This window comes from Anser anser (assembly GCF_964211835.1).
Source record: "Anser anser genome assembly, chromosome: 4".
Lineage (NCBI taxonomy): Eukaryota > Metazoa > Chordata > Aves > Anseriformes > Anatidae > Anser > Anser anser.
The window spans coordinates 20,177,858-20,203,021 of NC_139724.1; the positions used below are offsets into that span (position 1 = coordinate 20,177,858).

General features: G+C 35.8%; 1 long non-coding RNA gene across 1 annotated transcript in view; it reads left to right on the top strand.

Annotated features, from left to right (window-relative positions):
- The first annotated feature begins 4,129 nt into the window (after positions 1-4,129).
- The window catches only part of LOC310898808, a 50,717-nt gene continuing 29,682 nt past the window's right edge, over positions 4,130-25,164 (top strand). The window contains exon 1 of the long non-coding RNA XR_014583727.1: positions 4,130-5,190. This is a non-coding gene — a long non-coding RNA (uncharacterized lncRNA). The remainder of the gene's footprint in view (positions 5,191-25,164) is intronic.

Genomic DNA, 25,164 nt, shown 5'->3' on the forward strand with positions numbered 1-25,164 from the left:
TAGTTTCCGAGATATGGGTTCCAAAGTATAGAGTCGATGTCAGTGCTGAGTACAAATACCAGGTTAGAGTCGTGACCAGATATTTCATCATTTCATAAGCCATTGCTACACCGCACAGTACCATAACAATCTTAAACCAGGGCCCGGAAAGGATAAACAGTGCAACAGGGAGCACATACAGAAAGTAACGCACTATAAAACTCAATTTGGAATACAGGTACAGCAGACTGGAGATTAAGGCAATCAACATCGTGACTAGCAACTATTAAGCAGGTCCAATACTTATACCAATTTTAGTTTAACACACTCTGGTCAAATTTGTCGATATCTCAACCCTTCGGGCCCCATGTTGGGCGCCAAAAGGGCTGTTGTGGTTTAACCCGGCTGGCAGCTAAACACCACACAGCCGTTCGCTCACCCTCTGGGATGGGGGAGAGAAATGGGAAAGTGAAGCCGGTGAGTTGAGATAAAGACAGTTTATTAAGACAGGAATATAATAATAACAATAATAATAATAATAGTGATAATGATAATAGTATTAATAATAATAATGTGTAAGAAACAAGTGATGCACAATGCAATTGCTCACCACCTGCTGACCGATGCCCAGCCTATCCCCGAGCAGCCGGCCCCCCACCCCGGCCAGCCACCCCTATATATTGTTTAGCATGACGTCAGATGGTATGGAATACCCCTTTGGCCAGTTTGGGTCAGCTGTCCTGGGTCTGTCCCCTCCCAGCTCCTGCTGCACCCCCAGCCTGCTCGCTGGCAGGACAGAGCAAGAAGCCGAAAAGTCCTTGGCCTGGTGTAAACACTGCTCTGCAACAATTAAAACATCAGCATGTTATCAGCGCTCTTCTCATCCTAATCCAAAACATAGCACCCTACCAGCTACTATGAGGGAAAATTAACTCTGTCCTAACTGGAACCAGGACAGTCATTTAAATTTCATGTCTCATTTGTGATCTTACTTCAGGACAACACTTTTATCAAATCCTAACCACCTTTTGTTTGTTGATGTGACAGCACATCATATTTTCTGAGTTCAATGGACTTCACTAACTCAAAATAACTACTACTTGCCAGCAAAACCTCTTTTTTAAAAAGTAAAAATTTTGATTATAGTTTAAGCTAGTGGCATATCTTTGTATGATGTGATACTGTGAATGTGATGAGGGGTTTCTTTTAGAAATTATGAAGTCACACACCCACCCAAAACAATGTAAATGCATTTTTTGATGTAGCATATTTCATTTTTTCCAGACTGTTTATTTGATATTTAATGGCAGCCTATTTGTTTTATTACCATGGTTACACTGGTGCCATTTGAGGAACTATTTACAGGCCAGCTATGTGCAGCTATGACATTTGGTGTTGACGTGTGCCAGATTAGTCTTAATGCCAATTTTAACAATGCTTCGTGGCATTTAGAGAAAAGATTTTGGGGGCACAACTGAATCTCAGACAGAACCATTGGATACATGAGAATGCTTGCAGTGTAAGGAAATCCTTCTAAATAAGTGGAAAGAAGCTGAGCGTGTGGATACATGGTGATATGCAGTGGGCATAGTGGAAAATTCATCCCATGTTTTTTTGTTGTTGTTGCTGTTTGGTTGGTTGGGTTTTTTTTTGGAATGGAGAATTTTGAGTAATTATGTTATAAAGATTTTTTAAAAAGAAAGCTAGATGTAACTTATTTCCCTGCCTATTTTTTCATTAATTATTTGTCTTTTTAAATTATATGGATGTCATGAATTTGTGAACATTGTATTTTATATGATTTTTTAAAATAATGATATAAATCTGTAAATAATTTAAAAAAACTGTCAAAACTCATATCAAACTTAAACTCAAGTAAATGCAGTGTTTTCAAAATTCAAGTGAAAGGCTAAAGGTTAAAGCTTTTAAAAAGTTAAGCCTCCCACAACTCACTCACAATAACCAGTCCCTAAATGAATAATTGATTGCCATTCTATTCAAGTTTGTAGGGGCTGTTTAATAGCTGGATGAAACTATAACCTATAGCAATTTGTACTTTAACTATCAATGACATTTCATCAAAATTAAGTCTTCTTTTTGCTGCAGAGGTACCTATAAAAACTCTTGCATCCTGCTGCCTTTCACATACTTGCCATTTTCAAGTTCAGTGCTTCAAATTTAGCTGATACTTTTGCATTTCACATTGGTAGCCCTTTTCTACCTTCCATCCATCTCCTTTTTGTGTTTGTCAGCAATTCCTTATTCAACCACTCTGACCACCTACTGTGCCTGTTCAGCTTCTTGCACATTGGAATGTACTGTTAAAGAGTGTTTTGTGAAGGCTGTCCTAGAAGAAAAACCAGCTGTCCTGGACCCCTTTCTCCTGCCAGGCACCATCCCATGGGATCCTGCCTACCACTTCCCTGAGCATGCTGAAATCTGCCATCATGATCCTGATGTCTAGCTGCTCACCTACCTCCCTTGTGCTCACTTCGGCAGCACATATACTAAAATTGGAACAATGCAGAGAAGATTAGCATGGCCCCTGCACAAAGATGACACGCAAATTCATGAAGTGTTCCATATTTTTGAGGGATGTCACAGGTCTCTGTGGCACAATTGGTCAGTGCATCCAGCTGTTAAGTGAAAGGCTGGTGGTTCGAGCCCACGCAGGGATGCGGGTGCCCATTTCTTTCAGTTTTGGGCCCCTCGCTACAAGAAGGACATCGAGGTGCTCGAGCGAGTCCAGAGAAGGGCAACAAAGCTGGTGAGGGGTCTGGAGAACAAGTCTTATGAGGAGCGGCTGAGGGAGCTGGGATTGTTCAGCCTGGAGAAGAGGAGGCTCAAGGGTGACCTTATCGCTCTCTACAGGTACCTTAAAGGAGGCTGTAAAGAGGTGGGGGTTGGTCTGTTCTCCTACATGCCTGGTGACAGGACGAGGGGGAATGGGCTAAAGTTGTGCCAGGGGAGGTTTAGGTTGGATATTAGGAAGAACTTCTTTATGGAAATGGTTGTTAGGCATTGGAATAGGCTGCCCAGGGAAGTGGTTGATTCACCATCCCTGGGTGTCTTTAAAAGATGTTTAGATTTAGAGTTTAGTGATATGGTTTAGTGGAGGACTTGTTAGTGTTAGGTCAGAGGTTGGACTTGGTGATCTTGGAGGTCTCTTCCAACCTAGATGATTCTGTGATTCTGTGTGATTCTGTGAACTTCTGCTGCTTCCTGGTCACTACAGCAAATACTTCCATCAGTTACTGCACATCTGACCAGTTTATTCTAGATTGCATGTGGCAGACCCAGGAAAGCACCTCCTGGGTTGTTGTGTCCAGCCTGTGTCTAGAATTGCCCCTAGAAATTTGCGGGATGCCTATACCTATTTGTGTAGTAACGTATACAAAATGTATTAGAGCAGTTACAGTCAGCAAGCAAATTCTTGTGCTGCCTGGTTCCTGGCTGCAGTTGCCCCATGCTGTGTACCCTGAACACTAGGTTCACTGTCATTTCTTTCATCGTGTCTTGTGCTGCCCACAAACTCTAGCTTTACTGGTGATTTTTTCTAAAAACATGCAGGTAGCTTAAGGAAATATACTCAGCAAATATCTGCTGCATCTTTTATCTGCTAATAGACAAGCTTTAATCTGAGAGTTTAGACAGAAGAATTATTAGTAGCAATAATCCAAGGAATTCTCTTTTTTTACTAAAAAAATATATTAATTCTTTCTTGTTTTATTGGGTGATATTTTCACGTACAGGGAGCAACTTGTGGACATGCAGAGATGGCATGTGCATATTTGATTTAGGTAGAGGGTTTAGGTAGACTTTTAATGTATTAGTCTTTTATTATAAAGTTCTGAAATGTTGGTGATAATATTTCTGGTTATCATCAACAAAATCAGATGATAAGGGCTTAGAAGTAGGTACTTTCCAGAATTAAGGACTTGCAATACTTCTAGAAATCAAAAAAACGTAGTTGTATGTTCATCCTCCTGAATTGAATGGAAAGAATTTTTGTTTTTGTTTTTGCAGGCTTTGAAAGAGACTACAGGCTTTGTACGTGAACTAAACTGAGGACTAAAAAGCAGTTTCTATCACTCTGCTTTGGTAGATTTTGGTAGGTCTCTATTTTTATTTGCTTTTAATGCTTTTGCATTTAGAGAAATTATTAGTTAAAATCATGAAATGCTTTAATTGTCATTTCTAAATGTTATGATATGCCTAAGAACCTGGAGGGAGGCCAGAGACTGAGATTTCATTTAAGTAAATGCATATGCTGTTCCAAAAACACAAAAATCTCAAAAAAAAAGAAACAAAAAAAAAACCACTAGAAGTTCACCGAGCCTTTGTTATATTTGCTTTTTAAAGGGAAATTCAGGTGGCAGCTGCTCTGGAAAAAAGAATAAACCATTGACTTACATTGGTTAATAAATCAGTTAGTTGCCTTCACCTCAATCCAGCAAAAAAGGAGACAATACGATGATTTCTTGATAGCTGACTTTGATAATGTGTGATTATTTCATCCGCTTGAAGCACTGGTACATTATGAACCACTTGAATCATAAGTGACACTTCGTGTTTGTGGTTTCATTGCTGAAAAGTGACTAGACAATGTGTGCTCTGCCAAGCCTGCATATGTCCCAAGGCACCACGCATAATGCAATTATGTGGAGAACCATAAAAATCTATACATTGCTACTTGGTTATTCTGTTTGAATTTGCAGAGTAATGCTACCTTAGTACCTCAGGTCTTGGGCTTTTCTTTGAGCATCTCTAGAAAAGTGTTTTTGAAGACAAGTTGTATGAGACTGAGCCATAGGTAAATCAGAAGAGTGATGTTTGCACTTTTGTGAAAGTAGCTGTAAACAAAACCATGAGCTGTTTGAATCTATTCTTCTCATAGGATTTCCCTAAAAAGTGATCATAAAAACATCTTAGCGCTTAACATATTTAACATCTCCCCACATGGATCTTGTAAATGCTCAAGCTGTGCCTTCCAAAGCCCATTAAACACAATGTTTGCCATTGACAGAAGACAGCAGCGGGCTTTGCATAGACCTGGCAGCACAGGGTCTCGGTGCTTAGCAGCACTTACCTCCACCTGAGCTGACTGCAGCTTGGTTTTGCAGCTGGGCAGGGGCCATGCCTGCTGCTGCCTCACCTCATTCAGCCTGAGCCTTGGAATACGTGGGTTAAGGCATCTATCCCATTTAAAAGGTGAGAATGGAGAAATCCCTCTCTGTACTAAAAGATTAGCTGTGTTCTGGCAGCTTCGGACATAAGCATTTCTTTCCATCAACTTTAACTGATGCTGATTAGTTCTTTAAAAGTTGTTATTACTGTTATTATTATTGAAGTTATTATTAACTCTTATCTCTAAATTGATCTCTTAAAGGAAAAATAAACAGGCATCAGTGTTTAGGTTCATGTATACCTAATCTGTTTGAAATTTACAAAAGCTTTATCTACTACTCATCTCTGAGTTCTGAATATGTTATAATTTTTCTAAAAATGTGAAAATAATATTTAAAATCTAGGGATAAAATCTGAGGGATTTTTAGTTTGTTCTGAATAAAGTATGGTTGGTTATATTTGGAATTGTACTGCAGTTTCTATAACATCCAGACCAGGAAACTAATTATATACTTTGACTGTGTCTAGATTATTTTTGGATCTACAACAAACAAGTGCTTAGATGGAGTTTGGATTGAGACCTTTTTATGTCAAGTTTGGTATGAATTTGATCAGATATAAATCATCATACCACCACAGATTAGTGCTTTATATTACTATGTATACACATGCCTTGCTTCATAAATGATGTGATGACGTTTGCTAATAGTAGTAAGTTATTGTTACATTGGAGTGCCTGAAAGAGTTTAACTGGAATAAGTGCTTTGGCTTGTTACTGAAACTGTACACCTAGTACTGCACCCCGTATTGTCTTTTGTGGCTGAATGGTCCAGTTGCACTGCTGGGTATGTAGCACTGCAGGGATTGTTCTCAGTATGGCTGGAGTGGTTTCACAGTGAGGGGCAGCTAAGCACCACCACACTGCTCTCATTCCCTAAGTACAATACAATGACTGACAGTGTCGGAGCTTCCTTCCAACACTAACAGTGAAGGAAAAAGGGTTAAACTGTGTTGAAAGTAATAGTGCAGACGGTTCCAAGACAGTTGATTTGGAATTTGCCTGTAAAAGAATAGGACCTATACAAGGAGTAAGAGATACTTTCAACTATTGCACGGGAGCACTGTGTATAGGCTCTCTGAGAAAACCCCGGAAGCTATTGGTCTGAATGCCAAGGGGATTAGAGATTATTGTTGGTAATGCCATTAGAGTTTGCAAGCTCCTCCTTTGTGAGCTAAGGACTTAAAATTGTTCTCAGATTTGTAGGCACATTTCCAAAAATTTTCTAAATCTTAACTAATAAGAATTCACTGCTGAAGATTTTACAGATTACACTAGGGTGGCTTCAGATATAAAACATGGAAGAATGTATAGTAAAAATGTGTAAAGCAAAATGAATCTTCTAACACTAGTTATTAATAAAAATATTTAAACTTTATTATATATGTACACTATATAGTAATTCTATATATTATATATGCTATATATTGTAGTGTTATACATATATGTATATATATATATGTATAAACATTATGTGACTAGCTACAGTCTCAAAGTTTATTAGAATCATTAAAGCAACCAGTGTGAGAAGTGACACCTTTTTAATCAGCAGGCATTCTCCCTCTGGGGGAATTTCTGCACTCTGTCTCTGGGTAAATGAACTCTGATAGACTGATTCACAGGATTTGAGGGCAAGTATCTTTCTCAGGCTATGAATATGATAAGAATACCACTGTAATTGTCATCATATGGGAATGCCACAACACCAGCAGTTAGCTGTTCTTATCAATACTGAATAACTACTAAGAAAACTCTACAGAGAGATTCACAGGTTATGTTTTTTGTTTCTTTTTTTCTCCTGTCATGTTCTCACACTATCTATAAATACTTTATAGGGAAGATAAAAGAAAAACATACAGGCATGTATCTTCTGGTCTGCCAAGCCTGTGAGCCATTGTGCGTATTAAATTAATGAATTGCTCTAGCAAAGAAATTTCAAAGTCACAAGAATTGATTGGCAGTGTTTTTAATCAGTCCATTATTAGGAAATTTTTAATTCAAAACTAGATCCAGCTTTTCCATATTCTGAAAAGGTCAGTAGACTTGTAGGATTGTTTTGAAACCAAATTAAATCAGTGAGTGATTTGCTTTCATAGGATCACAGTTTAGCGTGCATTACCATGCATTTTTTGGCTGAAAACACAAATATTCTAGGCATATATTCAATACAGTTTTTTTCTTCATCTTGATGAGGTGAGACAGCTCTTCTATGAGGAGAACTGAGGATTCAGTGCAGCATTTTTAAAGATTGCTATGAGCACCCAACTAAAGAAAAACGTGTTCAGTGAGCAGGTTAAGACTCTACATTCTTGTAATAATTTTGCATCCATGTATCACAGCAACAGTTCAGAGGAAAAATTGTCCAACTTTTCAAGAGCATAACTGTAATGGGAAAAGTTTTCTTTTTCTTGCCATGCTTACTGCGTCTTTGGCCAATTCATTTTTCCATACTCTTAGATCACTAGGTGTACAATGGTGTTATTATTGATTATTAATTATTTTTAATATTATTATCACAAGAATCATAACAACACTAAGCTATTCAGATGCTAAAGGAGACTATGGAAGTACCCTAAGTACAAGTAGCATAAAAGTTTCCTGTAGGATTATTCTGGTAACATGAACCTGGTTCCAGTACTATGTCATCTGCTCAAGTATTTTGGTTTTTGAATCAATATATTTTTCTTTCACAGGGTGGTATGTACATATGTTAATTATCATTTATTGGTATACACACTCAAAATGGGACTGCCTGGTTCCAAACTGTCACTGTAACTTTTTTTTTTTTTTTTTTTTAATATTTTGGCTCATAAATGGAGCCTTCAAAATCAATTTACCTCAGGAACTCATCAGTGATGAGCGCATCATGTTGCTGTGGTACTGAGCATTTAAAATATCACTGTGTGGGTGATGGGTTGGCATGTGACTTTTTGCAACCCAAGCCCTTCTGATTAAAGAAAACGTGGAGTAAAAGTGAATCAGAAGTAATTTTCTCTTTACAAGTTCAGATTTCATTTATATATATATATATATAAATAAAATACATATAAACTGTATTAACCTGCTCTCATACAATTTTGGTTATGTAATTTGATGATTAATCTACAGTTGATTTAAAGATTGTTTGCTGAGCAGAACAAAGTCAAGATATGAGATGATGCAGCAAAACCAAACAGTTGTATTCTTATTTTTATATCTTGATTGCATAGACTCCCAGGACTGCCAGGTGCAAAGCTCTTAACAGGTTGTAAAGATATTATATGGCTTTTGGAAAGCACATTTGTAAGTGTTTGTATGTATATCACTGTGTCTGTCTGTGCTTGTATAAATATATTTCAGGTGCAGAGTTTCTCTGCGTCCTCCTCCACTCCACATGGAACAATCTGTTGCTATGACCACTTTTGCAGTGAGTCAATGTCTATTTAAATCTAGGAGGTTAGCAACGTGCAGTCAATCACTGGATTTCATTGGCTGAACATTCCCAAGAGTTTCATAATTAGTTAAGTATTCCTCTCTACTTAAAATGCCACATAATTTTTCCAGGCATACATTGTGAATTTAGAGCATTCTCTCTCTCTCTTTTTTTTTTTTTTTTTTTTTAAGAATAATTTCCTCCTTAAATGTCAGGGATGTTGTTAAATAAAGAGCAGCTATGAATATATAAACATGTGGAATGTAGGTACAGAATTGGATTTTTAATACACACACACTACCAACAAAACAAAGTGCAGATCCGCTACAAAAATTTTATCCCATGCTCAGAGAAATGAGCTTAGAAGGCGCATGATGCAATTAAAACAACCAAGCTCACTTCCAAGCAGCTCTGCCAATTAGCATTTAAGGACATTTCAGATTGTTTAACTGACTCTCTAGAGATATACCAGAGGAAATTTAGTTTTCTTTTCTTTAAATAAAGTGCTGGCAAGAGGCATAGACAAATAATGTTCTTGCATAGGCCAATATACCTTTTCTCTCAATCACTATGGATCTCTTTTATCAACCTGCTCTACACTTAAATGCTCACCTTGTGAAGATGAAGGAAAGAATGTCTGCTAACATTTTATTAGACTCAACTGGAGGAGATGAGGTCCTTAGTAGCCTCCTTTCTGAATTCAGATGTGGAATGAGGTACCATCAAATAGACTGTGTGTATACTCTGCATTTATCTCTGTTATTCCATTTCACTACTTCCCCTCTCAGTGTTTCTGTTTCTTAAATCTCCTTTTTTCTCCCTCTTCTCACAGTTCTCTTTAAATATTGTAGTCAACACTGCCAACTATTAAAATATTCTTGACATTATTTCCACATAAAGGGGAATGACCAACTTTGACGCTCCCCGACTACAAACCTGACTCAATATTGAGGTAGTCAGTTATATTTAGTGGGTGATATTGGTGGTAGGGGTATGGTTGGACCAGATGATCTTGAAGGTCTTTTCCAACCTTAATGATTCTATTATTCTATGATATTTGATGGTGATAGTCCTTCCTCAATTCTTGATATCAGCGAGGGGGGTGAAAACTTTGCAAGTAACATCATCTTTCTTTCATAGCATTTCAAGTTACTCGCAGTCTGAAGACTTTATGGAAAATCCTCGAGATTTAATATGTATGAGGAGAAATGAAAAATTAATCAGACTTAACCTTTGAATTTCTAGGATCTTACTTGTTATTTTGCATTTTTTGTTTGGAAACAAACAAATCATAGGATTGTAGAATCGTAGGATGGTTTGGGTTGGAAGGGACCCTAAAGATTTTCTAATTCCAACCCCCTGGCATGGTTGAATATTCCAACCTCCCCATGGGCAGGGAGGTTGGAATATTCAAAATAACATATTCAAAATAAATATTAAAATATTTACTGTTGATACACTGTATCTTATAAATCCTTAGTATTTCTACCTCAAAATGCTCAGAAATCATGAGATAACTATTCAAAATTAAGGAAACCTGCAGCAATGTCATGAATTATTGACGAAATTGTAAACTGTGAGTTTTCTTTCACTTTTTTGGTTTTGTGGTGCTTAGAAATACTTTAGATCACGTTTTCCATCCTTTTTCCTGGAAATGGAATAATTTCCACCTTTTTGGCTGATTCATCAGGCTAAAAATATTTTTAACTTGAACACATTTTACCATATTTAACATTTCCAGAAACAAAGCAACAAGCGATACAAAACACAAAGTATTTTAAGACCTTCATAAAATAATGAAATTTTACAGTACTGTATTAAACATTATTTTCCCAGAGCTCCAGTACTCTATTATAGGAAAGGAGAAGAGCATAGATTCTGTATGACAATAAGAGAGAGCTGTTAATAAATATTTGCATAAGCTGTCACAAGTCAGAAAGCTACTGAGGATTCCCCAAGGTCACTCAGAACCCCCTTTAAGTATCCACTTTAAATGTTTATAATGTTCTCACAGAAGACTTAAAATAATAATTATGGAGGCTGTTAGTAGCTTCAAGGATCTGTGTTTTTGTTGCACTTTAAAATGACAGCCATCTAGAAAACTGTTATTGGCACCTACCCTAATGTCAATGATAAGTAAAAATCTTTGGATATATCTGGGAAGGGTGTGGGGGATTCACTTTCCTATCTTTAAGCAAAAGATGGATTTATGTATAAGTACTTTATCTAATCTTAAACTTAGTAAAACTTCAGATGCTAAAGATTTCAAACTTGTATTTTTTTTTCCATTAAAAATATTGAAATATAGAAAATAAGTAATATTCATTGTAAAAATCTTCCATTTCATACAAGAACATACCCTCCACATCTCTGGCTGTATATGAAAGAAGAATTCCTTTGCAAGAAAAAAATAATAAATAAAATAAACAAAAACATTAAGAAGACACAGACTATTTCTCTTCAGCGAGTTATACTTCCAGGCTATTCAGTATAAATTTCTGTACTATTTATAGTCAGCAAGTTAGGTAAATGTCTGTCATATTTGCCTATTATTTTTCCTTGTTTACAAATAAGAGTGATTGCAAGACAGAAATATTCTTTGACATTTAATGGAGACAAAAATTGTGTCCTACTGAGTTAAGGATCAAGACCCTCAGCATGGTGCTAAAGAAAGTTAAATGTTTGACAAGGTAGTTATTGAGCACCTAGAGATGGAAATACTGAGATAAATTTTTTTGCCTTTTCTTAGTAGAACTAGAGTGAATTATTTCAACAAGGTGTGTACTTTCTTGCAGGGCTGTCAGTGCAGAAACCTCTTTGTAAGACAAAGGCCTATGATTTTTCTCTGAAAAATTAAACAGCTGTCATTCTTTCCTTTCAGGACATATTCAAAGGACAGAAAAAGCTGTAGAAAAACTTGTACCATGCTAGAGCAGGTGTGGTTTGAGCTCCTTTCATTGTGTTAAATATCACACTCCAGGAGACTGCTGTAACTACTAAATTACAGAGACACATACCAGTTTTTCTTCTCACCCAGGTGGCTTTTCTTCACAATTACTTGGCTTCAACAGGATGAGTCTACTTCCAAATGGCATCATGGTTGTCATAGTTCAGAGAGATGGCAAGAGATTTGAATTCACATCACCCCAGAGAAAGGTGAAAACTAAAGCCTCTGGTGCTGTGAGAGCTGTAGTCACTGCGATGCCAGTAGTTTAAAATAGATCCTTTCTCTTCCATGCAAGCTGTATTCTGTTCTGCCTCTATTGGTTCTACTGTCCTTTGGAAGAGAAGCATTGCCCCATTTAATGGGCAGATTTGGATTGGGTTTAGGTACCATACAGGCAAACAGCTGCCCCACAGAGACAGGCCTGAAATATTAGGGTCATTCTCACAAATAGACCGTTAAATGCCAATGGAAACTAAGGCATTATTTGAGTTTATAGACCTCAAGGATTAGCGGGGAATTAAGCTCCAAGTCCTAAATCATCTTTGATTCTAAAATACATACACAATCTGCAAATATGTTTTAAGTCATATGATATACTTCTCATGTTTCTGTGCTAAAAGTAAGGCATTTTAGTAAATGCAGAATACATGCAGAATATTACATGTCACAGTGCTTTAAGACCTTAAAGAAGCTGTCAGTCTTTTTTTCCATAGGCTTAACTTTTATTGAAGGTACATCTGCCACTCTGTCTATAAGCCAGCCAGGCCCACTGCTCTGCCTTCTCTTCTCCTCTTGTCCAGTAATGCTGTAAGACCATTAAAGTTTACAAACCCATTTTCTATGTTTGTACCCTTCACTTGCAAGCTGCAGGAATATGTTCTTGTGGTCATCTTTTTCTTTTTCAAACTTTCCCCGCCATCCTTATTCTTCAGAAACGTGCAATCTAGTTGCATGTTTATTTTTCTTCAAATAAGTGAGATGACAGATTAATCTGTAGGCCCATATGAGTAGCCCTAATGGATTGTTCTCTTAGCTGTGTATTTTGAGTACAGTAGAAAATGGCCATACATTTCTTTGGACCTATCCATAAAAGTATAACAAATAGGATATAAAAGAGAAGAATATGCAGTGTTCTAATGACAGATGTGATCTGTTTCACTTGCACATAAAACTTCTGGCAATAGTCTAATTTTGGTGTGGTGTTCTTCTTCATTCCTTTAGTACAGTTGTCATAACCTATGGTCAAAATGAAAGGCCCAAAGATCCAGCTGATTATTCTCCTCACGGTGTGGCTTCTAATCAGTTAATGAGTCTATAACATGTGCCCAGCTGTGCTAGCAGTGTGTGTGTGTTTGTGCATGTGTGCATGCTATCAGGGATACATCCTCAGCCTTGCTACTGCCTGGACCTGGGGACATGGAGGCACAACAGCCTCATCTCTGAAGCTGGGACAAGAGGGGTCTACCTGGGTCCTGAAGTCCACCATATGTGGCATCCTCTGACAATATAAATCACAGCAAGACAAGAGGAATCAGAATAAATAAATAAATAAATAAATAAATAAATAAATAAATAAATAGAAAGCTTCATTAATGCTAGTTTTTTCTATTCTCAGAAAAGGAAACTGCACTGCTCAGTTGCAGAGAACTCTCCACATTTCTCAGTGTTTCAGGGGAGCCAAAATGTTTCACAAGCTACAGACTGCAGATATTTTAGCAAAGATCTACAAGTAGTGCATCTCCTCCTGGCCATGCTTATGTTCCTTCATACGCAAAAAGCCCTATGAAGCTGTCTTAAATGAACAGCTGAGAATTCACCTTGTGCATGGTTTTACTACCTGTGTTGTAACGTGGAAATATCACAGAATTATAGTATGGTTTGGGTTGGAAGAGATCTTAAGGATCACCTAATTCCAACCCCCCTGACATAGACAGGGACACCTCCCACTAGATCAGGGGTCTCAAAGCCCCATCCAGCCTGGCCTTAAACACTTCTAGGGATGGGGCATCTGCAGTTTCTCTGGGCAACCTGTGCCAGTGCCTCACCATCCTCAGAGTAAAGAATTTCTTCCTTATATCTAATATAAGCCTACCCCCTTTTAGTATAAAGCCCCCTTGTCCTCTCACTACACTTCCTGACAAAGAGTCCCTCCACAGCTTTCCTGTAGGCCCCTTTTAGGTACTGGGAGGCTGCTATAAGGTGTCCCTAGAGCCTTCTCTTCTCCAGGCTGAACAACCCCAACTCCCTCAGCCTGTCTTCGTAGGAGAGGTGCTCCAGCCCCCTGATCATCTTTGTGGCTTTCCTCAGGACTCATTTTATTCCCTCCTGCGTGTCCTGTCGACCGCACCACCCAGCTTGGTGTCATTGGCAAACTTGCTGAGGGTACACTCAGTTTCACTCTCCATGTCACTGACAAAGATGTTAAACAGTGCCAGTCCCAGTACTGACCCCTGAGAAATAATAAATGCACGAGTCAGACTCATGCCAGTCAGAAAATATGCATGAGTCAGACTGCATTATTTAAAGCAGAAATTGGCAGGATAGTTTCCCATAATTACATTTTGGGGATCTACAATAGCTACAGCCACAAAAAAGAGAGTTCTATCCTTGAAGTCTCTCCCATGGAAGAAAACATCTGCTCATAGACATAACAGCTTGCATATACATAATTTTCCTCCCAAAAGAAATAATTAGTGTATGGTTACTTGTGAATGGAATTTTATTTGGCTTAGGGTCTTTCCACTGTGCCCAAGGCTTGGACACAATATATTTAATTTGATTTGGTTTCATTCTTGGTATTATCTCCTAGTTTGTTGCTGTTACTTCTGACTTCCTCAGCTTCCACATTATCAAGCATCAGAAAATCTAGAAGCAGTAACCTAGAGTTATTGAAAGCTTGTGTAGTATGTGGAGATTAATATGATCGTATGACATTACAGAATAATAAGGATTGTTTGAAAAAAAATAATAAAAATATGGTATTGTATATTATATATATTATATATTATTATATATATTATATATTATTATATATATATAGTAGTATAATGGAAATGGAAAAAAAAAATTAAAACAAGCCAAAGTACCTAACTTATAACTGATAGCCACTAGAGCATGCGGAGACTGTATCTTGAAATGATTCCATAACAGAAAACATTATTTTGTGTACACAAAAGAGCTGATACTCTGATTGCTTGGAAATTAAAACTAATTCATTGTGTCTGGAACCAGCTGGATGTGAACTGAAATACTTCCATTTACAGAACTGAGAATAATTTTTTGTTTCAGAACATAATAAACAGTGCCACCTTCTTATGGCAAAGTGTCTCTTGAAAATTATGGCTCGAAACATTTTTTCTTATGAGCTTTTTGGATTACTTTTTTTCTAAATTACAGTGAATCATTTTTTCTTGATAAGGCAGCATGGTGAGTCTCAAACAGTAAAATTTAGCCAAGGAGTGAAGACATTTCCAAAGAACAGAATGCCAAATTCCTACGTGACAACTCTCAGGCCATTGTAGGAAAGTGTAGTTTTAATTTGACTGAAAGATTATATTTGCATATATTTATTTACTGTCATGATTTCTAAAGTACCTAGTGCTTTTCAGTCATGCAAATGTTCCCAGATTTTATTTTAGGATCTATTTAGCCCTAAATGAGGTGCTGGTAAAATACTTTCCCACAGGATGGAAATTTCAGTATTTGTTAAATTTTAGTAGTAAGTTTTGTAAGGTTATAATTGGTTAAAAAATAATGTGTTTAATCATATCCTGGAAGGCATACATGTCAAAGTAAGTAAAAATAAATGTGAAGGAGAAGGGTCAACAATTAGTGGTGGCACTACCATCTAGAGGGAAGCTTTGTTGCTGCCTAAGCCCGCAGTGGTGCTCTGGAGTACCAAAGGGAGGTGCCCACTGGTAGATGAATGACTTCAAGAGCGTTGTAGAGGAGTAAAGACATGAATATTCATATCTATTTCTCCTTTAAAATGTAAGTTGTTCTGCAGCATCTTTTATTATATTTAATAGTTTATATTAACATAATTTATTTTCTTCTGTCCAAAGCATTTTCAATATATAAATGGACATCTCCCTGTCTTTAAATATGTCATTTAACTTCCCCTTCTCCCCTCTATATTTATTCAGACTCAAACTGTTGAAGCCAATAGATAGTTAAGGTTCAGGGTTTTTTTTGACTCCGTTGTTTTTTAAATGTTTCATAACAAGAGAAGAAGAAATAAACTGTATATGACTCATGATCATATAGGCTAAATCTTATTTAATGTCCTTTATAAACATCCCAAACAGTATCTCCTCTGATGGGCTTTAGAGAAGTCAGTTCTGTGAGCTTCATTTTCAGTGCTCAGGTCACCAGAGCTCCTCTGCCTCTCTTGTTCCCATGATCATTGCTGGGTTACCTGTGATTAGTTTTTTATCACATAATCTAACGTATTTAAAATGAAATATTATAAATATAGTTAAAACATGCAATTTAAATTATAAAGTATATAAAAAAGTCAAGTTTAAATAATAGCCATAGTCACTGCTATTTTGATTAGATGTATTTATATTCATTTTATTTCAACTAGCTTTTGCCAACTTAATCTTAATGATATATAATATATTATGTCTTAAAGATTTTAAAGTGGCATATTGAAATTATGCAGAATTAAACATTTCAAGAGCTCTGAATCAAAATAGATTTATATTCCTTATTTTCCTTATTTCTTATTTTATTTAATTTCTAATTTTCTTTCTTATTTTTTTCTTATTTTTCTTTTTCCAATTCAAAACATGAACTAGAATCAGAATGTTTTAGTAGCTTTAAGAGTTTTTTATTATTTAAGCTTTGCAAAGGCTAACAAATATATTAGCAACTAAAAAAATCAGTCTTATTTTAGAACATGTACATGAGTTAGAATGACAACTTGCATATTTCAGCTTCATTAGAAAAAAAATAAAAGTTACTTTGCAAATTATGAACATCAGGAATATTGCAAAACTTTCAGACAAAAAATTGAAATGGAATCTGATAAAGAAGTATATGGTATTTTGTGACAGAGTTGTAAGGAAACTCTGCTGAATTTCTCATAAATCTTTAAAGTAAGAAAACCATAATATTATTTTCATGGATTTAGTAGAGTTCCTTTTCTTTACAGACACAGATCTCCTAAGATTACAGTTCGTGTTTTTCTACATGACTTGTGACATTGCCTTATATTCCTGCAATATCACATTGCTTCCAAGTACTGTGAGTATTTGTCATATAGGAAATGTGGCACAAAGTCAAATTTTATTTAAGCTTTGGCTTTGGCTCTCATTTTACTATCAGAAGCTTGAAAAGCACTTCTGAACTGATGATGCAGCTATGCTGTTTCTCCTTAGATGTCCCAGACCTATCCCATGCTACATACACTGACAATTTGAGCAACATGCTGAGCTTTTTTACTTCCTACTGTCAGATCAATTAGCTAAGGTTAATGCTGTACTAGAGTCATAGGACACATTTGGTTGTAGTGGCATAGTATTCCGTCACTTAATATATTTGTATGTTTTTTCAGCCATCAAGTAAATCATAACTCAGCCATCAAATAATTCATAATTCAAGTAATTCATAATTCAGCCATCAAATAATTCATACTTAACTCTCTGTTCATGAATGAATCCTGCTTTTTTTCAAGCATTTTCTGCAAATTGGAGTTAAATGCACAATGTGTGTAAATGTAAAATAATGAATTGGTCATAACCTACTTGTTATCTCTCACACATTTCTCATTCTTAGATTTCTAATTTATCATCCAACGTTGTATTGTTTCTGCTCCCTGATTAATGAATGAAGGACAAAAAAATAGTTTTAGAAAAGATGCACTTAATTAAGAGTGCTCTGACAAGCTTCCATTTATGCTAGAATTAGACATATTAGAGGCATCTTAGCAATTGGACTCGATTTTTGTAGGTCCCTTCTGACTGAACTATTCTATTCTATTCTGTTCTGCTCTGCTCTGTTCTGTTCATGTGAACACTTTCAGGTACAAGACAATGACTATATTAATATTAACAAATAACAATAAAATATAATTGAGAAACAGAAAAATCTTGAAAATCTATGCAAATTACTTTTTGTACTATTCAGACAAATCTGTTCAAATGTTGTGTTATTCATCATGTCACAGATGTACAGCTGCTTTGCTGTGTGTTTAATTACATTCACAAAAGCATGAACCATGTCTGTTTAATAGGCACCATTGTTATAGTAGTTGTTTACTCACTTGTTTTTTTTGGAAAGAGCAAAGAATAATTTCATGAGCTATAAGATCACATACATGCAAAGCCGTTCCTCAGGTTAGTTATTTCCTGTGAAATCTATGGTGCTTATTTTATAATATTTAGCATTAAAATCATGGTCCCTTCAGGAGTTTATAGCTGCATTAATTTGTAAATGTAATAACATACCACATCTTAAATATAGCAGGAACTGCCAGAACTATGGTCAAATTTGTATTCTTGTAATCATAAATTCCACAGAACCACCCAAAGTCTGCAGACCAAACAATAATCTGGCTCCTAACAATATAATTTTCCCATTACAAAAAATAGGAGGAATCACATCTAGGAACCTTTCTTCCCTTTTCCCTTTTTTAACCAAATCAACCACTATTCTGTTATGCAGTTTGTCCTGATGCATGGCCACTGTAGCCATATCTGTCGGATGGAAGCATTCAATGCCTTTTTTTTTTTTTTTCTAGCCATGCTGATAAACTAAGTACAATCTCAAAATTTCTAGTCATATTATCCCGAGATGTCAGTATCGAGATTTCAGAATCTAAACTGCCAATTTTCTCTCCCTGTTGGGATCTTCAGATTGCTTATACGGATTTACAGAGTATTTTCAATACACGGCAGATAAGGGATTTTATAGTCATGAGAATTTATGAATTCACATAAGCTGCAAAAATAAAATCAAGTAAGTTTGCAGTTGTGCGAAAGTTCAATCCATATATCTCCCATCACTCAGTGATGAAAAGTACTCTGGAGATTCATAAATTAATTTGCTCTCAGACCTACTATTGCCTGTGTTCAAAGCACACAGTTACTCAATATTGTGACTCCTGCCTGGTGGTGCCTGATTATATGAATCCCTAGTCTAATTACTTTGCACTTCTCTCTGCTGAGATGGATGAGCCACTCGAAACCAATCTATGCAAATTAGTTTGTCTGCTTTTTCCTGTGCATTTGCAGAAGTTTCTTCTTTTTCCTATTTTCTGTCATCAGTAAATTTTACTGCTTCTGAATTCACCAAATCATTTACTTCATGTGTGAAAAATGAGGGTACTAAGCTGATGTGTGCAGAGCCTTTCAGGTATTCCTCTTTGCCATTCCTTTCATATTTCCATGGTGTAACCCCGAATATTCAAAAGACAGATATATAGAGCTTGTGCATTTGAGCACGTATGAGCACCCAAGTCTTCAGTGTTTCCAAGAGATAAGAAAAATCATGGTTATCATTCTGTGTAACGAACATTCTTCAGTTTTTATCTGAATTGCAGAAAACAACTAATAATGACTATCGGCTTCCTTAAAATAGAAATCCAGCCTACATATGCTGTCACCATATACAATATCTTTTACATATGAGTCAGAACATCTCTATCAACAAGTCAATATACTAAATGAATTAAGTCTGATTCCTGTTTATTCAGTACATTTTGTCCACTTTATTTTTCTCATACTTGAAGATTTTTGTTAAGCATGTGTGTCACTGCTTTTTGATACATATGTTTAAATTTAATTTAGGTAGCAATTATGCTTAATTCCTCACATCTTTAAAATACAATAATGCAATAAGAGTACTCCACATGTCATGATTCAGGTTGCAGAAAGATTCATTTGATTTCACTAAATTGATTAGATTTTATGCTTGTTGACTCGCTTGATGTAGAAGGGTTACAATGCTCTGTGTCAGATTTTGTTCCATAACTATTGTATGTGCCAAACTCATATTCATAGTATTGTGTTCATATTCAGAATATTCAGACAAAAGAAATCATATATGGTATATATTTATAGATTCACATTTTTCCATCTGACAGGCAGAGGTGGCATGATCTCCATATAAACCACACACACACACAAAAGCTCTGTATAAGCTCAGCTTTGCTCATCAGTCAGGTGGATGGAAACCCCACAGAAGGCATTGGGCTTCCAATATCACCCCATTGTCTATCTAAAATCAATGTAACAACTTGGCTTTTTAAACTCTTATTGAGTTTCATGTATTTTTTTTTCAGAAGTTTTAGCCATCCCTGGTCATTGCTCTAGAATCTGTTTTACTTCCTCTACCCTAACTATATTCAGTAGTCTTTCCTTATTGGACTTGTTTTCCAGTCTTTTTTCCCATATAGTTTTCCCCACCAGGATAAATGTAACCTCTGTTCTGTCTAATGTATATTTTCTAAATCTTGCCTAGTGGTTGTCACTGTCTGTTGTATCTTTTGTATGCAAGCATTCATAAATCTATTAGCTTCTTTGTAGATTTGACTGTTTGATAGGGGATTACCTATGGCTCTTACTTGATGCTATTTTTCACAGACACATAAAAACAGACATACAGATACAAAGATATTAGATATATCAGCTTGCATCAATAGTGACTGGGAGCTGAATCTCTGTGCATTTTGGAAAAATAACGATGATTTGTGTGTTTGCACAACTAAATTTAATTATGATTACAACATCACATATTAATTTACTTTAACTTTACCAGTAGTTATGCCTACAGATACTTCATTCAATAAGTAGCTGACTTTTTACTATGATGGGTCTATAGCGCTTCAAGGAATGGGACATTTATCTGTGATTAAAGCCTTTGTACATGACCATAACTGAGATAATAGAAACTGGCATACTGCTGATTTTGTAATAGGTATATATTTTCTGAATTGCATTTATGCTTAACATGACATGGGTATTTGAATATATATATATATATATATATATAAAGAATATTGAAACCATTTAAAAAGCATCTATTATGTTCTATTTTTTTGTCCATTTTTGTCAGGCAGAATAGATGTCTTTCAAGTTTTTCAAACAATCACAGAAATACTGCTTAGCTTGGTGCAGGTTTTTGGTACTGTACTTTCTTCAATAATAATGAAGTTATTTTAATTTTCTTACATTGCTGGAATCCATGCCACTCTTCCACTTTTCTAAACTTGCTTCAGAATATCAGCTGGATATGCATGAGGTATTGTGGATGATCTGTGTGGTTTATATTTTCCATAGAAGATCTAATCTGTTGTACAGACACCTAATATTGAGGGTATACTTTTTAACATACCACCACAGAGTTCTACCCGGTGCTGCTGAACCACAAAAATAAATTTGTCCTCCTTCTGCTATTTTCACTTATGTGTACTTTCTCATGGAAGATCATGACAGTCCTTCTTTCCATGATATATAGGTTTCATTGACATGAAAGTTAGATACCTGAACATTCATAGGTGAAAATGTTGGCAAAAGAACTTGGGGGAGCTACAGAAAATTGTCGGCTGTTGTTCATTTCAAACTGTATTTTAAGAAGACTTACCTTAATGAAAAATTCTATGTTGCTTTAATTTAGAGAAGACCCAGCTTGAGTGGAAGAGAAAGGAGTAAATGTTGTGACATGCAAAGTGCAAGAATGGTAAGGGCATTTGATGGAATAAGGAGAGATGTCTCAGCAAAAATGAAGAAGGAGCATGGAAGAATCCTGAGTTTATTTGGAAATGGGAATGGGGAATTTTATTGCTGCAGCAAGGGATGAAGAAAAGATGATGTTGAAAGGGTACAAGATGGCAGAATGGTGTTGTAATAGGCTTCCAGCAAGATGTGACAGGATGAGGTGGCTCTGGGAAACATGGCATCGTTCAGTGAAACATACAAAAGACAAGGAAATGTAGGACAGAGAGGACTGTCATACTCATGTAAAACCAGTTGGCATCCACAAATGGATTCAGAAGTGGTAGCTACTAATAGTTGTGGTATTGAACCTGCACCGACCTCAGCTGATCCAATTGCATCATTAGGAATGTGATCTGTCACATAGTCAAGGTGAGAATGTCTGTCCTCTTCCATTCCCCATACCACTTTTCCTTAGGTATAACATAGACTATAGGGACCTACCTTGCATGTCTATAATAAGTGGAGAGTGACAGGTTCCTTTGGATACTGATCCCACTTGTTTACTGACTTAGATAAGCTAAAGCTCTGAAACTCCTTCACTGACTAAAAAAGGATTCTTAGGAAACTGTTTTCCAAATTTATGAATCTAGTTTGAAACTGGAAACACACATTTGTCCAGAGTCTTTCCTCAAGGTTTTTCAAGTGAATATTGTTTCTTGACTGAACTGAACTGATGCTCTGATTTGTTTGTGGTTAAAAAGCAAATAGTTCATATTTTTATTGTAGGTATTCCTCTGTAATGGTGACAGTGATATTCACTTTAAATGCAAAAGGCTATATTTTGAGGAGAACTCTAGACCTAAATAGATATCAAGTTGCTCTGCTCCATTCTGGATTTTGGTATATGCAGTCTTAGAGCTTGTGTCTTATTTTTGCTAGCTTTACAGTACATGAAAAGTAGTAACTTTCTGGAATTATGCTTATCAGCTGAAACAAATTGATCATCTTTGTTTAGGGAATGAAAGAAATTCTTGTCTTACTATGATTAATTTTGGTGTTTACTTGCTGCAGTTGAAATGAGTTCTTTTAGGAGTCTATATGCTTTCACATCAAACAGTATGAAAAATTCAGGCCAAATGGGAATGAGGATTTCATTTCTTATCTTTAATATTCATATGAAACAAGTCAGTATTGAGTATGCAGCCAACACAGGAATCTCTTGAATAAGTACTTTTTAAGGTAGAACATACAGATTTGGTCTTTTCAGAACATCTGTGAAATTAGAGGCAGAAATTTCATTTGACTGTCAGTAACTACGACTGAAGCAGATTCTTTGCAGGGCACCCAGGAAGCATCAGGATACTTTTATTAAAGCTCATTGCCGATTTCTTAGGTGGCGACAAAAATGGTTGCAAAATTCTCTTCTTTTTGGAAAAAAAATCCAAATAAAAGTCCTTGTAATAATGGAAGCATTGAAGAAAAGAAGGGTCTGACTGACAGCTCTCCCCCAAAAGTTTGCAGCAATAACATTTTTGGCATGTTTGGGTAAATGAGTACTGATTGGTGGGGTTTATGTAAACTTTGTATGTTTTATGTCACTTTGGTGTCAGCCACGGTATCTAGAAAAATGATGTTGATTTACAGGTTGGTGAGAATCTTAGTAGTAAAAATAAGTGCTGTTACATTTTGTAGTCTGTGGAATAATGCCTCTGTGACTTGGGGAAGACTAACTTCTGAGGATAGTTTCAATGGAATCTTTCTATTTCTCAGCATGGGACTATAATATAATGCAAATATTTGTTTCTGAGCCTTGGGATAGTGGAAAAGTGTTCCTGAGTGAGAGTATCTTGTCTTATAATGCTACAAATAGGATTGTATGAAGTATTTGATTTTATGACATATTTGATTTCAAAATTTAAAGAAGTGTAGGACTTCATAGGTCCTTGTCCATCCTGACAATGCTCCTCCATTGTTTGGTGATTTCATTAGTATTGTGTGATTGTTTTTCTGAAGTTGTTGATTCTTTTTTTTTTCTTTTTTTCTTTTTTTTTCTGGAAATACTGATGTATTCTGGAGATAACGATACATTTCTCTTTCTGGGCTGATTCTTTGAAACTTAATCTTCTGAACACATCAGAGAGGTGAGACATGTTCTCTTCTAGTTAATATTAGTCATACACTTTCCACTGACTGTTGCCAAGAATTTCTGCAGTTTTTTGTTTTAAATCCAGTGAAGCTGGTAAGAGCCGATAAAACTCCAAAACAAGACTCCCACTGCCACAAACCATATATGTTTAACAATATTCTGGATCAATAAAATTGTTGATTTGCATTCAGAACAGAAAAAAAAATGGAAGTGTTTAAGAAAGAGTCTAAGAAAACTGTTTTCTTATAGATCTTTTTTAAGAATAAGCATTTCCATTTGCAATACTCCAGTGTTACATCTGATATTAAATGTTCCCATCTGATGGTATTCTAAAAGAAAATGAGGCTTATCATGACAGGTTATATTCCATTTGTCAATTACACAACATAAGTAAGTCTCCATCTTAAGTGTAAAAATAAACATCATTAGAAAGAGTTCTCCTAATCTAAACATTGTAAAGTAGATTTAAAATGACAGAAAATGACCAAAAAAAATATCTGTCTTATGAAATCATTTTCTCTGAAAGAACAACTTTGTGTAAACTGTTTTTCTTGGTACTATTTTCTCTGTTTTGGAACACTTTTGTTAAAGTATTAGATTTGGGATAGTCCAACTTCCAAGTGGTTTATTATGTAATCTTAACAGTCTTTTGCTAGAGAATGTATGTGAAATGTTAACAACTTTCAGCAGGTACCTTTTCGTTATCCTTTTTATGAGGTAAACAATTCGAGTAGTTTCAGTCTTCACAGGAGACTGCTGTGTGCTCTTGCATTTTCTCACTAGCACTCTAAGGAGAACGGACCCCTCTTGGCTCTGCTATTCAAAAGGCAGAAAGCATTCTACATCCTGCATTCACGTAACCTGATGATTTGTTTGTCTGAAAGTACACAGTGAGCTGTAGTTTTCACTGAGCTGCCTACAGAGATATTCAGGACCTTCACTTGAATTAATACAAATAATTTAGAACCCTATAAAGGGAGGCCATTTTCTCACTTTTCATTATACATTTATCAACATACTCTGTCTTCATCCCTATTCACCTGTCCCAAGGGTTCCCTCTGAAGTTTCTCAAAAGCTCTTCTGGACTTGGCTAATCAAAATAACTCCAAACATAACCGGACAGTTTTCATCCCTTTTCTCAGTTTTCTAAATAGTTTTTAACTTTGCTCACTGAAGGCATTATGTGAAGCTTGATAAGCTTCAGTACAGTCTAAATACCTGATATATCTTATACCATCACTGTAAGTACACTGATATTATTATTTCAATATTAAACTTGAATTGAATGCCATGCAAAATTAAAAAATCTTGTTCTGCTCTGCAACAGGGGATAGAGACAGTCTGATTTTTTAATTGCTAATGATGGAATTAGTTCAAACAAGCCTAATTCAGTGATGATCAGTTTCAGTGGCTACTGTTATTGCAAAAACTTGTGTAGATAATCTGTCAAATTTACTGTACCTTTTGTATTTAAGGAGGATATATATGATTTTCCTGTGTTGGAAAACAATTGAGATTTTGAAGTACATTATTCTGAAGTGGGATAGAGACAAAGTCACAACATTTTCAATGGCTAATATTACCCTTGCCCAGTTAGAACTTGAAAAAATTAGAAAAAAAAATACAGTTTGAATCTTTTTGTCTTTATGGAAGTTACTACAATTAAAATTTTGAGAATTATTTTACTCCAAGATAGATACAAAGTATTGAACCAGATCTTTTACTTTTTTTTCCTGAAATGAGAAATTTTCCAAGGCAAGGCTTTCTCTGCAAAAGTGACTTTAAAAAAACTTTTCTGTTGACTGTTGCTTGTAGTTGTAGCCATTGCCTTCT